The 6,059-nt window shown below is 39.1% G+C and overlaps 1 non-coding gene across 1 annotated transcript; it reads left to right on the forward strand.

The window, feature by feature from the left end:
- Positions 1-2,709: 2,709 nt before the first annotated feature.
- On the forward strand, positions 2,710-2,816 carry LOC115857611 (U6 spliceosomal RNA). The gene has a single exon (XR_004041309.1). It is a non-coding gene; the product is annotated as a U6 spliceosomal RNA (small nuclear RNA).
- The last annotated feature ends 3,243 nt before the right edge of the window (positions 2,817-6,059 follow it).

Below are 6,059 nucleotides of genomic sequence, written 5' to 3' on the forward strand. Positions count from 1 at the left end.
GGAAACTACAAACAAGATGAAAAGACAACCCTCAGAATGGGAGAAAATATTTGCAAATGAATCAACAGACAAAGGATTAATCTCCAAAATATATAAACAGCTCATGCAGCTCAATATTAAAAAAAAAAACAACCTAATCCAAAAAAATGGGCAGAAAACCTAAATAGCCATTTCTCCAAAGAAGGCATACAGATGGCCAAGAAGCACATGAAAAGCTGTTCAACATCACTAATTATTAGAGAAATGCAAATCAAAACTACAATGAGGGGCTTCCCTGGTGGCGCAGTGGTTGAGAGTCTGCCTGCCGATGCAGGGGACACGGGTACGTGCCCCCGTCCGGGAAGATCCCACATGCCACGGAGCGGCTGGGCCCGTGAGCCATGGTCGCTGAGCCTGCGTGTCTGGAGCCTGTGCTCCGCAACGGGAGAGGCCACAACAGTGAGAGGCCTGTGTACAGAAGAAAAAAAAAACTACAATGAGGTATCACCTCACACCAGTTAGAATGGGCATCATCAGAAAATCTACAAACAAATGCTGTAGAGGATGTGGAGAAAAGGGAACCTTCTTGCACTGTTGGTGGAAATGTAAATTGATACAGCCATTATGGAGAACAGTATGGAGGTTCCTTAGAAAACTAAAAATAGAATTACCATATGATCCAGCAATCCCACTACTGGGCATATACCCTGAGAAAACCATATTTCAAAAGGACATATGCACCCCAATGTTCATTGCAGCACTATTTACAATAGCCAGCTCATGGAAGCAACCTAAATGCCCATTGACAGATGAATGGATAAAGAAGATGTGGTACATATATACAATGGCCTATTACTCAGCCATAAAAAGGAACGAAATTGGGTCATTTGCAGAGATGTGGATGGATCTAGAGACTGTGATACAGAGTGAAGTAAGTCAGAAAGAAAAAAACAAATATCGTATATTAATGCATATATGTGGAACCTAGAGAAATGGTACAGATGAACCAGTTTGCAGGACAGAAATAGAGACACAGATGTAGAGAACAAATGTATGGACACCAAGTGGGGAAAGCGGTGGGGGGTGTGTGTGTGATGAATTGGGCGATTGGGATTGGCATGTATACACTGATGTGTATAAAATAGATAGCTGATAAGAACCTGCTGTATAAAAAATAAAATTCAAAAAAAATGTTAATAGCCAATTGAGGGTGTATGCTCCAGGTTTTTTCACCACATCACTGGAAAGGTAAAAGCTTGTTTTCTAGAACTGTAGCATAAACCCATCCCTAAAGCAGGGTGCTGGTCACGGTGACTGTCTTGCAAGTGATGGATGGCTAGTGGTGTTTGGGAGCTACGCTGGTGTCATTTGTTTTGAAAGTGCTCAGACAAGCCGAATTTCACAACCATTAGGAGTATTGGGTTACAATAAATATCAATAAGAGATACAGCTGCTCCAGGGAACCAGTGGATTTTAGAAAAAGTGGCTTTATGCCTGCGTATAGTATGTCAGGTTGCCTCAAAATGATAAATTATTTACCAGTGAGAGAGGTGAATTAATTTTGTAGTAAAAGGGAGCTTAATTTGTTACCCAATCAGAAGGAAACTGGAAATATCAAACTGTAACTATATCAAGAGTTTGTTTCTTTTAGATACCTTATTTTTCTTCCCAAAGTATTGGCCACTATTTGACCTCTGCCAGACAGTTCTACCAAGTTAGGGAACATTTACATTTTCTAACTCCTTTCCATCTGTTTTCAATCTCAATCCTCAATTTACTGAATTCCATAACAAACTTAATTAGAATTACTTTACTTAGAGGCATTAGAGCCAGTTAAATTAAAGATTCAAGTCCTCAGTTGTACTAACCATACATCAAATGTTCACTTGGGGCTAGGGGATACCATATGAGATAGTGCAGACGTGGAATACATCCATTATTTCAGAAAGCTCATTGGACAGCCTTGTCTTCACCCACCTGGCCAAAGGGGAAAAGCAAGTGAGCAAGTCTTGACCTGGACGTGGTACACATCACTTCTGCTCACTTTGGTCGGTTTGGACTCCCACACACTGGGGCCTGGTGTCTTACTCCATTCGGGCTGCTGTAACAAAAATGCCAGAGACTGGGTGGCTTATACAACAAACATTTGTTTCTCACAATTGTGGAGTCTGAGAAGTTCAAGATTAAGGGGCCAGCAGATCCCATATCTGGTGAGGGCTCGCTTCTGGCTTCAAAGATAGCTGTTTTCTCACTGTATCCTCACATGGTAGAAGGGGTGAGAGAGCTGTCTGGGGTCTCTTTTATAAGGGCAGTAATGCCATTCATGAGAACTCTGTCCCCATCACCTAATCACCTCCCAAAGGCTCCACCTCCAAATACCATTACTTTGGGGATTAGGTTTCAACATATGAGTTTTGGGGGGACACCAATATTCAGTCTATAGCACCTGAGTAGCTACAGTCCTATACTATGGACAAGAAGGATTGAATTTTACCAGGCCGTAGCCATTGCCGCCTCACTAGACAAATTTAATAATGCAAATACTGCCCAGAGGAAAAGCCTTTGGAAATAGGCTTGGATTCAGTCCTTCTTCTGCCACTTCCAGACTGTATGACATTGGGCAAGGAGGAAGCCCTGACTCAGCTTCATCATTCTTAAACGGCAACAATGATAATACCTAATTCCTAGAACCTTCATCAGGATTAAATATTAAAATTATATCATGTAGATGTGCTCGCTTCAGCGGCACATATACTAAAATTGGAACAATACAGAGAAGATTAGCATTGCCCCTGCGCAAGGATGACATGCAAATCCGTGAAGCGTTCCATATTTAAAAAAAAAATTATATCATGTAGAAATGCAAATGTACTTTAAAGTTCACATGTGTACCCACGTGTGATAGATTGTCTCATGGACCACAGTTCTTCATCTGTCCCTGCAGCCTTGCCTTTTGCTATGTGACTTTGCAGTATAGTTTCCTGCCCCTTGAATCTGGGTTGACCTTGTGAATTGTTTTGGCCAATGGGATGTGGTGAGAGTGTCACTGTGCCAGTCCTGAGTCTAGGTTTTGAGAAACCTTGTAGGTTTCTGCCATCATGAGAAAATCCTACCTAGGGTAGCCTCCTGGTCCCAGGAAGAGGTTTGATAGGAGAGTGGTACTCTCTTATCAGCTAGTACCATGTGGAAGAGTGGTACGAGTTGGCCCGGCTTAGACCAGTAGCTTAGACCCTCAGCAGAGGCATGATCTAAATAAGTGCCTATTATTGTATGGCAATGAGGTATTGTTGCTTGTTAACTATTGCTATAGTAACGGTAAACAACTACAATTAGTTTGTTCATCTATATCTCTTCACTTGAGCAACTTTTGACATTTAATTAATATAATCTAAAACAGTAAACGTCAGTAAAGGAAAAGTTTGAGTTAAATTTTAAAAATATTAAAAACTTTTTTTTTACATTGTCTGGTACTTTTCATATGGTGACTCAGAAAAGAATTAAAAAGCAATAACAAATGAGATGAGATATAAACAATGAAAAGAGAAATAATTATGTGATCACTACTTTTTTTCCCCTTCAGATTTTTTTTTTAATTGAACTGTGGTGTTTCAGGTATGGAGCATAGTGATTGAGAGTTTTTTTTTTCCCAGATTATATTCCATTATAGGTTATTAAAAGATATTGGTTATAATTCCTTATGCTATACAGTAAATCTTTGTTGCTTGTCTGTTGTATGTATAGTAGTTTGTATCTGTTAATCCCATGGTCCTAATTTGTCCCTCCCCTACTTCTTCTCCCCTCTGGTGACCATAAGTTTGTTCTCTGTGTCTGTGAGTCTGTTTCTGTTTTGCATGTAGATTCACTGGTATTATTTTTTAGATTCCACATATAAGGGATATCATAAAATATTTGTCTTTGTCTGACTTACTTCACTAAGCATAATATTCCCTAGGTCCATTCATGTTGCTGTAAATGGCAATATTTCATTCTTTTTTATGGCTGTGTAATATTCCATTGTATATATGTACCATGTCTTAAGCCAGTCATCTGTTGATGGGTACTTGTGTTGCTTCCTCATCTTGGCTGTTGTAAATAGTGCTGCTATGAACATTGGGGCGCATGTATCATTTTGAGTTATTTTTTTTCCCAGACACATACCCAGGAGTAGAATTGCTAGCTCATGTGATAATTCTGTTTTTTTAGGGAAACTCCATACTGTTTTCCATAGTGGCTGCACCAATTTATATTTTCAACAGCAGTGTAGGAGAATTCCCTTTTCCCCACACCCTCTCCAACATTTAATATTTGTAGACTTTTTGATGATAGCCATTCTGACAGGTGTAAGGTGATACCTCCTTGTGGCTTTGATTTGTATTTCTCTAATAATTAGCAATGTTGAGCTTTTTTTCATGTGCCTGTTGGCCATCTGTATGTCTTCTTTGGAAAAACGTCTGTTTAGGTCTTCTGCCCGTTTTTTCATTGGGTTGTTTGTTTTCTTGATATTGAGTTGTATGAGCTGTTTGTATATTTTGGATATTAACCGCTTGTCAGTCACATCATTTGCAAATATCTTCTTCCAGTCTGTAAGTTGTCTTTTTGTTGATGGTTTCTTCTGCTGTGCTTTCAAGTTTGATTAGGTCCCATTTGTTTATTTTTGCTTTGATTTCTTTTGCTTTGGGAGACTGTGTGATCAGTATTTTTAGGTAAAGGGCTAGATAGTAAATATTTTCGGCTTTGCAAATTCTCACCTCTGCCTTTGTGGTGTGAAAGCAGCTGTAGAAAATATGTAAACAAATGAGTGTAACTCTGTTTCAATAAAACTTTGTTTACAAAAATAGACAGCAGGCCAGATTTGGCCCACAAGCCATTGTTTGTGGACTCCTGCTCTTAGACATACTAATTATTGGTATGGAGATAAATATACTTAGACCCATGCCTCATTTCACACACTGTAAAAAAAAAAAAAATGAAATTACAGAAAGAATACAAAATTATAAGACATGAGAAAGGATTATTCTGGTTATAAAGCGCAATAAGTTTAGAGCTATTGGGTTGAATTTAAGTCTAATGTCTACTACATTAGACAAATTAGACTTCTAATTTAAGTCTTCAACTTAGTATTTGGCACACAGGGCATGCTCTGGGACTGTGAACTATATTAATGTGAGAGCAATATAAAAGTAGTATAAACAAGCTGATGGGCTTAATTATATAAATATAAAATCCCTCAAATATGTGCTCAATAAAAATCAGTTAAGGTAAAATGGAAAAATCATATAAAAGTGTACATATAAGCTCTGTAAATACAGCATACTATTGCTTCACCAGCCTTGGGTACTAATAAGGCCATATCTCACTATCAAGAAATTCTTTCTTTTATCCTTTGGAGTCCAGATAGTTTCATCCATCGTTTTTACTATGGATGTTTTTACTCAGCCCAGATATTAGTCTACAATAATTTTTACTCAGTCCAGATATTAGTCTACAATATGTTGACTTCTTTGAAAGAAAACTGAAAAATCTAACCAGTCTCCAATAAGCCCTGATGCTATTACGGGGAGTTATGTGAGGCTATTAGAACTGGGGGTTCTGCTATTAGTTTTATAACATGTAGTGTCTGATATGTCAAGTTGCTCCAGCGTTGATGGCGCCAGAGCTGGGATGAGCTCCCTTTGTACTGGCTACCACCTATGCTGCCACAGAGCTGCTGCCAACACTGTTATGGGGAGGGGGGAACACAGGGTGGGAGGTCTGGGAGTACTGCCCTCTTCCAGCTGCCTCCTAAGACTGTATTCTTTCCATCACCTTCTTATCATTCCCAAAGTCTGTTTGAAGTGTGCCTCACCTCCATTCCTACTCTTAACATCTTTCTGGTCCTATAGTTTTGCTACTCAAGGCTCCTTATTGGCATTTTTGAACAGTCTGACGTAAGTGGTTTCCCTAAGCTCTGGGCTGTTCAGAGTTCTCCAAGGTCACTGTGGTGCTTAATTTTAAATTTTATATGTCAGCTTGGCTAAAAGATGCCCAGATAGCTGGAATAAACATTATTTCTGGGTGTGTCTATGAGGATGCTTCTGGAA

This window comes from Globicephala melas, chromosome 4 (assembly GCF_963455315.2).
Source record: "Globicephala melas chromosome 4, mGloMel1.2, whole genome shotgun sequence".
Lineage (NCBI taxonomy): Eukaryota > Metazoa > Chordata > Mammalia > Artiodactyla > Delphinidae > Globicephala > Globicephala melas.